Here is a 12,363-nt window from a genome sequence, read left to right as displayed (position 1 = left end):
TATTATATAGATTGGTTAACTTAGGCTGAAGCATACTTACATTCTTATTTTGAGATAGAGGGGGTTTTAAGGGAGCTGAAATCAACTGAGGCTGTGGGGTTAGATAACATCCCCAAGGAACAACATGAGGGTTTAGGAAAACATGAGAGTAAATATTTATGTGGTAATTAGTAGCATTTATGAAGGAAGAATTTATCAGGAATATTTCATTAGATTAGTTTTAATTCCCATCCGATCAAAAGAGGGAACTGTGAGACCTATAGAGTAATGTTTGATTTTGCATGTAGCTAAGATGGTACTCAGGATCATCAGTAAGAGGATGGATAGTAGGGTAAATGACTACTTGTAATGCTACAACTAATACTAATGCTCTCTCTATCAATTTGGTTTCAAGGGGACAGGCATACACAATGACATAGCAGTAATGAGGCCACTAATAGAGAGGGAAATTGAATGCAATCAGGATATATTTGTTCATTTCATAGATTTTTAGGTTTATGGTAGAGAACATTTAGTAGAACTTTTTTGTATTGTATTCAAGAAGATAGGAATGAATTGTGGGCATAGGAGACTTATGTGCAACCAGGACATGTCTCAGACTGCTTGGGTACGAGTAGCATGTATGGAGAATCAGAATGGCCAGAATGGCAAAGTGTTAGGAATAGGGGTATACAGGGGTGTCCATTATCTCCAGTACTTTTCATTGTATGTGTGAAGGAAATGTTCAAGGAAGCTCGGGACAAACTGGAGGTAGGAATGGTGGGGAATTCATAAAATCAGTTGGGTTTATTGATGATCAAGCTTTGGTATGCCAATCAGCCAAGGGTTTGCAAACATTGCTGGGCACATTGGAAAGTCAGGGTAATGAGTATGGGATGAGGATATGGGTAAACAAAACAAAGGTTATGTGGTTTTTGAGAAATAGGAAGGCTAAGATGTTAAAACAGGAGAACAAAAGCAATAGCAGGTGGATAGGTTTATTTACCTTGAAAGTGTTTTAGACTAAAATAGTCAAAGTAGTTGGGATATGAGAAGAGTTGTGTTCATCAAAGGAGCTTTTATGAGGAGGAATGACTTGATGACAGATTTTGAGTTGGATATTAAGGAAGGGTCAGGGAAAACTTTTATATAAAGCAGGGTCTAATTGAGGATACAATTTTGAAGACTGATAGGGAAGAGAATGTTTGGCAAGCAAGCTAGGGATAAGAAAAGAATAGGCATTTTGGTTGGAATGAAGGGAGATAGAAAATACATATGCAGAATTGAAGACAAATTTACAGACCAACCAAAAGCAATAACCATTACAATTTTTTTGAAAAATCCCCTGTTGAGCAATGGCCCAATGGACTCTACTTTGGAATTAGTCAAGGCGACCAAGAACTTTGGAAATTATTCATAGGGCACTAAGTTCCATTCTTGTTTGTTAATGCCATACTAGGAAGAATTCACTTTATGATGCCCTTCTGAAGGTAGTAAGATCAAAGGATAAATTAAATGAAATGTTTGAAATACTTTGAATAGATTCCAATTTTAAGGAACTAACATCAAGATCTCAAGTAGTTGGTAAAATTGATGAATTCAATTTCCTTGACAATAAATATACTTCAATCAAATTAGAATTATTACTATGGAATACTACTTCTTACCCTAAACCCCCTTTAGAAGCAAATGGCAGTCCTTAATGTGAAGAAGCTACTCTACTGAGTTCCTGTTACCTTTGCCACCATGATGGATGCATGGCATGAGAACTCATAAGTGTTTTTTTTAATTGTCTCTTGCCACTAATGATGCTATAACTGCTGCATGCCTTCTCTCAACTTTTAGGCTCAGGTGGTTTGTTAATGCAGTTTATGAGCTAGAAATGAGGAAAATTCAAATTGTATGCATCAACTCAATAGGAATTCTATGTATTTTATATCCTATATATTTTTTGATACTCATGTCATCAAAGAGAGTTATTTTCTCCTGGTCTCCCTACTTTGCAAATTTATTTTATTTATGTTCCCTGAATTCAATTGTCCTTGTTTATTTGCCTTCTTTTAGTTTGTATACTAAATTCAGTGGTATCATAATGCATCCCATTCTAACACAAGGAGTGCATGTAAATATTAAATGAAACGCGTAATTAAGATCAGACAAGTGATGTAAACGTAAACTCACATTCCCGAATATTGTGTCTGACAGTTACAGCTAAGATTGGTATTATTCTATATCATGGATAAACATTGAATATTTCCAATGTCTAAGTATTTGACTGACCAATTTCTTGGAGCATATGTCTGAAATACACTAAATTACTTCACAACACTAACATTCAGGAATGGTAATATTTCAACATATACACAGGCTCTTTCCATTGTTTCCAGGCTCTTTCCCTACCTATAAAAAAATTGCACCTATTCGTGATGTGACCTGCTCCACTTCCCTGCTTTGCCAACAATGTGAAAATCTTGTAGGCCAGCACTCGACCTGAGGGCCATTCGAGTAGTCATAGTGATAAGGGGAGGTTGAGCTCATTTGTACCATTAGAGATGGATGAGAATGGAGGGATGGTAGAGAAAAACTTGGTGTCAGCATTAGCCTACTCATAACGAAAGGCATCATGGGGTCGGAAGTTCAACGCCCCATCCAATGGATGGCATGCTGACATAAAATACTCGCCACAAAGCACCTCAAGTAGGAATCAGGATACCATTGAAAAAAATCTGCCGCCTCCAGGAATTGTACTCGGACCCTCTGGGTGCGAAGTCAGTATATTAGCCACTGCACTATCCCGATCCGCAGAGGTCATTGGAATCTGATCCCTCGTCCCCGTTGTAGCACGGGACTGCCAGATGAAGATGCCGTAGGGAAGACTTGACAAGGTAGACTTGACAGGGTAGACTTGACAGGGAAGACGATGGTTACAAAAATTTTGTGGGCAGATGGAATGCTTCAGAGGTCTCATGCCTATGGGACCTCTGAAGCATCTGCCGATAAGTTTTTGCTTCTGCCGATATTTTAGATAGGTTTTTCGGCAAGGACTTACCTTTTAGGCCTTCAGATGAAGATGAGAGTTCATCAATTGTTTCAACATTATGGAATTAAAACAGCCAGTTGAATGTGGCAAATTGCGGAAATGAAAAATTAATGGGGGATTTTTGTAAAGTTTTATGAAAATACTGAATGGGATCATGATAAGTGTTTTGGCTGAGGCTTATTATGGTTTTTAAATAAAAAAAAACTCAAGCAAAGATATTTTCATTTATTTTATTTAACGCTGCCCCTGCCCTACCATTCATTAAACCGTTCCATCTTCCCTTCTACCGTGATCAGCCCCTGCCACCCACCCTTCATTTCATTATTTGCCATTCGATACTCAAGAGAAATTCATTATTTGATAATCAAATAAGTTAATGTCAATCCCGTCACTCTATAAAGCCTAATTAATTGAGTAATGTATGATTTCTCGAAACGTAGATTGAAAGTCAAATACTCATCCAGATTTTGTGGCATCAACATAGAATTTAGCTAGCCAGTCATTCACATACATTTACTTCCAAAAATATAAATCATGGTATCCTTATACCATTTTACCATATCCATAAAAATGCCGATAAAATTGACGAAACATAACTATAAATGCCATATTGTTATAAACAATTAGGTCCTAAGTACTATAATAATCGAGGCATGTACTTCAATACGCAAAATCTTCAATCTTATACGGAAATAATATCAAAGAATGTAAATCTCATTCAAGTAATGCAAAACACTTTTTATTGCTTCATCATACTGACTTTGTAAACAAGGTGTGATCAAGAAAAGACCGGACTGATTTTATTCTGCGCAAACCGTTCAACAGATTGAAACGAGACACAGTGCGCCATCTAACGACACATCTGACGACTAAAACGAGCGGTGTTGCGTTTATGTACGTCGAGTCGTTACGCAGCAGCAGCGGCACGTGTCTTAACAAATATTATTGAAGGTTAAATACTGCTTATTCATAATTAGTTTCCCTTCCTTAAGCCGTTTTATCTCTCCTGAAAAGAGCTAAAATTGTGATAGTAGTTTGATTACTGTAATTAGTCGTCTTGAAGGTTATTTTAATTTTCGATTTTTTCTTCCTGGGCTATCGGAAATTTGAAAAGTTTTAGGACGCGATATCTTGGGAACTGTGAGAGATAGAGCAAAACGGACCACACATTTGAGGTCCCCAATGGGTGACCTTCTTTTTAAGACCTGCTTCACACTGTTTGGAAGGACCATGCGGCCCTGGATGTGTGCCGTAACTTCATTTTTTATTGGACCATCGGAGCGGAGACTAAATACGAGTGTTCCCTTGTGGTGAACCTCAACAATTTCGCCCATTTAGCTCTATCTCTCACCGTTTCTGAGATATCGCGTCTTAAAGGTTTTCTGAATTTTCGAAAAATTTTAGCCTTGACCCTCTTGGCATACCGAAAACTGAAAAACCTTAATCACGCGATATCTCAGAAACGGTGAGAGATACAGCAAAACGGGCGAAATTTGGGGGGGAATCCAAAAGGGGGGTATCAGATTTCGCACCCCCTTACGATGCCTCAATCAGAAACAACTTTGGGACATATCCAGGGCCGGCATCCCCAGGGCCGCCATGTTCCTTCCAAACAGGTTGACGTTAATTTATACGCCTAGGATGGCATTACCGGAAGAAAATGACGTTGGTTTGTGGGCAGTGCCGGATCCAGGGGCTGTCAATGACCCTCGCGAGACGCTTTCCATGATGTGCTGTTTCTTTAATTCGTTTCCAATGTATTTTTTATCTCCCAAATAGCCAATTTAATTGTATTTTAAGAGAACTGTTATTACGTTTCAAAACAAATTGCTCCCTTAGGTCTCCACAACCTGCCGCTCAAATTGGGGCCCTTCGGAAAGTCGGCCCTGGATTACATATTAGTTGCCGTCCGCTTGGGCGGAGGGCAACTAATATGTAATCTTTGGCAAAGTGTGAAACAGGCTAATCCTCTCAGAAACAGGATGCCACTACAACTTCTTTTTAAAAATTCCTCATTGACCCCTGTTATTATATTTTACCCTGATTCAACGCATAAAACCAGTTAATACTATCATTAGCAGGATGTTTGAACGTTATCCGGTTATAAAGTCATTATTTACACCAATACTAATGCATGAAACATTTCTTTATTGCTGCTCCATGGAAACACGAATTCCGTGAATAATGCTAATTAGTAATGTTTCCTTTACGCATCTTGGATAACGGTCATATCGCCTCGTAATACTTCCTGTACGACTGCAGTATATATGTAAAATTAATGAATCGTAAACTCACCGTAGTAATTCCTCCAGAATTGAAAGTATAAAAGTAGCTAAATTTGTGTAATAGTATTAAATATTCAGTCATGACTTTACCAGAATTCAGCGAAATAAATCCCTAACGATTAATTCACATTTGTTGAAATATTTACGTGATCTCGCATTTATCCCTGTACAACTGTATGCTAAAGAGAATGTACATCCTAATGAGTGTTTGATTTATGATTAAGTTTGCAGTTAATTGCTACGAATCTCAAGGGATTTGAAAGGAATAATTGTTTCAACAGAGTATATTCAACTGGCTAGCGAATATTTATTCCGTTACGACAGACACTACTGCCTGAAAGCTGATGAGGGATGACAAATAGAGCACTTAGTGATAATATTGACGCTGAGTTTATTTACATTTGTTATAAAAAAATACAAAATAATTGGCACAATGTTCAACAAATGAAAAATAGATACTTTAACTTTGTTGTCAACATTTTATTAGGTTTCTAAAGTTGAGTTAAAATACCAACTAAGATCCTGTTTCACATAGTTGTAAATTACTTGAATATGTTCATAATAACGGTTTCAACAGAACTGTTATCTTGTGCCCTCAACAGGGTCTTCTTCCCTTCTGCGGCATGGCGATACGCAAAAATCCGATTAATCTCTTTGCAAATTTAGTCCGTTGTGCTCTCTCTCTCACCGTTTCCGAGATATAGCGTCTTTCAAGTTTGGCAGATATTTCTTGCAGCTTCGACTGCGAAAATCTGAGAAATCTTTAAAACGCTATATCTTGGAAATGGCGCCAGAAAGAGAAAAACAGACGAAATTTAATGCGGCTCGATTGGAAGGATGTCTCTTTACCAATGATGTTGAAAATGCATCATTTCTCCTAATATACTGCGGTAGGAGCGATCATGTCAATAAAATTATAGATATTAAGTGTAGAATTGTTAAATGGGTCAAAATTAGTCTGAAGTGCAATCACCCCCTGCCACACACCCTAGCGGTGGCTTGCACGGTACTAAAATGACAAAACAAATACACTCAATTCAACACTCCCGAGGAGTATTATCCATGTTCTTGACAATCATATTTGTCAGCATAAATACAGTATTTCCCTGCTCGTAACGTGCACTCATTTTTCCGGCTAGAATTTTCATAAAATACTAGAGAAGACAGAAAAGGATTAAATTTTTTTATGTAAACTATTTTCTAAGAAAACTTAACAGTTATATTACAAAATTATCACTTGCAAGTATATCAACGCTTATTCATGGTAGAATCACATAAATTTATTCATTATAACTGCTAAATCACCGTCGCAGTTACTTTGACTTCGGTTTTCTCAAACACAATGTCAATTTCCCTGCGATGTAGTGCATTGCTAACTTCACATTACGGAACAGACACGAGTATCAATTTCAACCAGGACTTTTTCAAATACAAATATTAGAAATCGACGGCCGTTTCATTCTTCCCTTCGGTATGAAGTCATGAGTTAGTCAGCCTTATAACATTTCTTTCGTATTTAAGTGGCAGTTTAGACCACTGAGGAGCACATGAGCGTACGTACATACATAAATCAGTTTTACGAATTGATATTATCGAATTTTTTATTAAAAGCAACAATTTTCTATGGATTACCCTCACACTACGAGAGGTTAAATGATTGTAGACTCCAGAATCGCTCGACGACGTATAAGCAGAGCGACATAACCGCCAAGCGAAAGCATATCGAGTTTTGCGGCAGCACCACATGTGAACAAAACGCACTACATTGAAGATTAATTCAGAAATATTTATACCAAGTACCTTCAACGAAATATTTAAACTGTTGCATACTACAGACTCAAAGCAGTGATATTGCTGAAATTTGTAACCAAGGAAACCATTTTCTACGCGGGAAAACAAGTTTTTCCGGCGAATCGGCTTGCGCTTATAGATCAACATTGTTATACCCGTGTAGCCCGGCCCATGAGACGCAGGCTGTTTTTAGGTCACATTTTGGAGTTGAAAAGTGTTTTATAAGCCGGAAAACCAGTATTATTTCAAGCATTAGTCAAAACAGTACAAATTTTACAACTGTCAAATTACAAATGAAGAGCATAATTTGTGATACACCTTGACTCACTCCCTAGAATAAGATTACTTGCATGAAAGATCTTGGGCAGTAAAATCCTATCGGGTCTTCCACTGGGTTATTGTATCCATAGGATTCTGAAGCCCCGAGGAAGATAAATCGGTTATTGAAACATCGGCAGCTATGGGGACACTAACCCAATGGGAGACCCGAGAGGATTTCACCCAAAAGATTGCCGGTAGCATGAGTTGCAAACTGTATGCCTGCCTTTCCCTTTATGAATCCAGTTTTTAACCTTCTCAGATTTCCATTCTTGTTTGCATAATCTGCACTACCTCATTTGTCCAAAACTCATTTCTGTACTCAACTACACAAAGCAACTCGGCTCGATGATGCAACAGAGAGGAGGTTGTTAATTAATTTCATAGTATAAAAGAATGCAAAGGAGAGCATTCAATCTCCACAATTTGAGAATAATCTATTTATAAAAAAATATTTCTTATCTACGTTTTATCAATCTATTATCAAGCCCAACAGCTTTCAAGAACTTACTAGACTTACATTGCTTAAACTTGTAACCAAATTTTTGTTTTCATAGTTGACATGAATGTTTAAAATTGAACATCAGCTTAATATAATAAGAGGTAAGATAAGATGTAGGTTTGAAGAGTAAAAATCTCAAAATAATGCACACCTGCAAATATATTTATTTATTGAGGTCATCAGAAAATGTTTCAGCACAATGAGACAGTAAAGCATGAGATTCAAGTACTTTCAATTATTCAACTGCAAGGTAGCGGTCGAGAGGTATACTTCAGAAATGGGCAGTTAGTGCTATGTAGAATGAGACGGTTACCAAAATCTTTTCAAACAATTACAGATTCTTTCCACATGCATTGAGCCATTTTGTACCTACAAAAATTGGAATATAAATTAAATTACCAACCAAGTTCAAAAGTAAAACAAGAAATATACTGCATTACGTAACCATGTCACATAACTCTTGTAGAGTCTAGGGCCTTTCTATAATAAAGAATAACCAATGTTGAAACTTATAAAATATTAGGAATAAATATAGATACAAAACTTAACTGGGAGACACGCATCAGTCAGACCTTAAATAAACTGAGTAAAGCCATTTATTTGTTAAGAAAGCTCTTCTTCCTCATTTCAAATGAGTATCATTTAACACTTCATGCCTTCTTTAAATGTCATTTGAATTATGGTATTGAGTTATGGGGTCATTCCCCACACATTAAACAAATTTTACTACTAGAAAAGAGCCATTTGCTCTCTTGCTAATATATCATCACATTATTCCTGCAAACCTTTTTTTATTAGGCATGGTATCAAGTATTTAGTTATTATATCTTTAAGGCTGATTCATGTAAAAGTCAATAGAGAAACTTACCAATTAATATCTAATATCCATAACTACTCCACAAGAGTTAAATCAAATCTAAATACTACTAATTGTAGTTTATCCTCAACTTACACCGCATTTCATAATATGAACATACGACTTTACTGTTTGCCTACTCAGTTGAAATTGGACAGTATTCAGAGTTTCAAGAATAGGGTATATACCTGGTTACTTGCTCACCCACTTGACTCATTGGATGAATTCTTTTGTGATAATTTTCATTGCATTTAAGAACTTCTGTTTGCATGTTAAATAACATTTAACATGGTTGTACCATTTTTCCAAGTGAATAAAGTATTACCATTATTATTATACGAGCTTTAAACCACATGATAATTTTCATTCAATAATTACAAATGACAAGAGATGGAATTGTCCTCCTGGTTCTTACACGTGTATTAAGATCCCTTGGTCCAGTAAAAACCATTCATTTTATCAACTGTTAAACAACAATTGAAATTAATAGCCAATGTTCTGGCATGAATTTCCATTACTTCTTTTGGGGTGAAATTAGGTAAAATGTACATTGCTGGGTTAAATGTTGAGTAGCAGTAAGTAATGGAAACTTGGGCAAATGACAAGTTTAAAATCACCCCTTTATCTTATCAAATGAAATAATCTAAAATGGATACGAAATTGATTTCAGGAATGGAATATATAATTAACGTCGTACTGTCTATTCCATTTCTCCTGACCTGTACTGCTAATGAGAAAAATTAAGACTTTAGGAATTCTTTGGTGTATAATTGAGTCATGTATGCAACAATCTGCCTTACCTGCCATCACATTTGTCAAATCAAGCTCCAGGTTCCCATCTGCAGGGATGTGCGCAACACCATAACTACTCACCAAATTAGACTGGATGGACAAGGGTAAATCAAGGTGGAATGCCAAAATTTTTATTCTAGAGTTATAGAACAATGCCCTCTTTACAGTTTCAATTTGAGAGAAAAGTAAACTATTCAGTCAATGCAGCTGTGGGTCTCAGTAAACAGAACCCAAGACAAATCCTGATGTTGAAAAACATGCAATACAATGCATTGTGTGACATCAGATTCACTCTGGACTATGTTCAACCACACAGTCAGCCATGCAGCAGAAGTTCAGTCATTGATACCCAGGAGAATACTGCAGGAGATTGAAATTTTCTGTTTGAAAGCAACATCTTGCAAGGTTTCATGAAACACGTTTTAAAATCTTCCTCTTCCACATGTGGCATGGAACTTTTGGTGTGAAGCAGCTATTGTTCTTCAGATTCTATCCCACTTTGCACAAGTCCAACGACCAATAAAATGCAAATCACTGAGCATATCCCTGAATCTACAATGAACAGCCTGAATGACAAAAGTTCATCACAGTACAATTATATCAAGAGGTCTTCAAATGGTTCAGGGTTACGACCTGAAAAGAAATAGACAAATTAGGGGAAAGGGCTCATGTCATATAAATAAAAGATGATAGTTTGCAATTTGTGGTCTCAGGTGTGAATTTATAGAAATTACACAACATATTGAAATGAAGGAAGTAACTTTGTAATTACACACATACTATTTGAATTATGTCCTAGGTTCGACATTGGACATCATCATCAAGTTAAATGGTGACGTCCAGCGTCAAACTTAAGTCATTATTTAAATAAAGTGTGCGTGGAATAACAAAGTTACTTTCTTCATTTCAATATGATAGTTTGCAATTAGACAACAAACATTCCTCACTCCCTAATTAGCATCATAACTATTGTCCATTTAGTAATGGGCAGAGATTGGTCAATGTCCTTGAAAATGTTAATGAAGTGATCCATCATAGCTTTAAGACCTTAAAACTCTTTAATAAATAAGTAAACATTAGCATGACCTGTTAAAACTTGAGCTTGAGTTTCTAGTGCTAGGAATAAAAAAGTCTCAAAATTAAAATGTTTAAACCACAATTACAAAGAGAAAGGAGAGAGCGAAACATTCTAATGATTAAAGATATTTAAAGACTCATAGGATTAGATGCATATTCTACTTTCATAAGTGAAAATCAAAATTTCCAGATAAGAAATGCAATTATATTTCCGAGTGTGCCTTTAAATTATTAGGAAAAAGGATATTCCCTCAAGCACTAGCACTAAAAAGGACAGCTTCCAAAAATTAGAACAATCAACACCAAATTTTTATTGGAGACACAGAACAAAGGAATATGAGGGTGGTCCCAGAAGTACCCAACCCAACAAAGCAAACAAATATTTTGGAAAAAAATTCATTTATTTTACAACATACGTCTCCTTTCAGCTTTATACACTTTTCCCAGCGATGTTCAATAAGTTCGATACCCTTTTATAATGAGAATTGTCTTGCTCCTCAAAATAGCCATTAACGGCCGACATCACTTCTTAACCGTTGTAAAATCTTTGACTACCTAACCTTTTTTTCAAGTTTGTGAACAGAAAATAATCTGAGGGGGCTAAATCTGGGGAACAGAGTGCATGAGGTAGCATTTCATACTTTAACTCATGAATTTTGGTCATTGCAACAACGGATTTGTGAGCTGGTGCATTGTCTTGATGAAACAACATTTTATTCTAAGCCAAATGTGACCGCTTCCTGCTTTATTTCTTCACACAAAAGAACTTGCAATAAGTTTGCATAAAACTCGCCATTGATAGTTTTTCCTTTTTTAAGATAGTCTATGAAAATTATCCTGGGCGCATCCCAAAAACCAACGCTATGACCTTGCCTGCAGAGATCTTCGCCTTCTTTGGAGACGGTTCTCCCTCTTGAATCCATTGTTTTGATTGTTCTGTAGTCTGGGGTGCGAAGTAATGGACCCATGTTTAATCCATGGTTATGAAACTGCGCAAATATTCTGCTTTGTTGCTGTAAAACTATGCTAAACACTCAATGGAAACATCTTCACGACACTGGTTTTGCTCGAGTGTGAGCAAACCAAGCACCCATCTTGCATACGGCTTTCTCATGTCCAAATTTTCAGTTAATATGCAATGTGCCACACTTTTTGAAATACAAACTATGTCTGCTAGCTCCCGCACTTCTAGTCGATGATCATCCAGTATCAATTTGTGGATTTTCTTCACCGTTTCTGGAGTCGTCACCTCGTTTGGTCGACCAATGCGATGCTCGTCTTGACAGCTCGTACGGCCTTATTTAAACTCTACTACCTAAATTTTAGTGCTGTAGACAAAGGAGTAGACTTACTCAAGAGTAGAATCCAGTTCAGCTTTTATATTGATTGCGCTGATGCCTTTCAAATAAAAGTATTGTATCTCATAACGATGACCAATTTTCTCCATTTTCACAAATTTGCTGAAAACATTCTTTATTGATGGCTTCCAAACAAATACTAAACAGCGGGACGTCTTCAAACTTGAAACATATGCTTTATAGATTGCGTAATTTCTAATACAGTGATATTTTTCAACAACCACTGCCATCTCTAGGACAGGAGGGATACTTATGGGACCACCCTTGTATTTCCATTTCAGCAAAATATCCATTCACATTGATAAAATTTCAAAATTTTTTGTCAACCCTAAGGATTGAAGAAATGTCATTTTGGAGGTTATTTT

This window comes from Hetaerina americana, unplaced genomic scaffold, assembly GCF_022747635.1.
Source record: "Hetaerina americana unplaced genomic scaffold, ioHetAmer1.1.p SCAF_8, whole genome shotgun sequence".
Lineage (NCBI taxonomy): Eukaryota > Metazoa > Arthropoda > Insecta > Odonata > Calopterygidae > Hetaerina > Hetaerina americana.
This window is presented reverse-complemented; position numbering follows the sequence as displayed.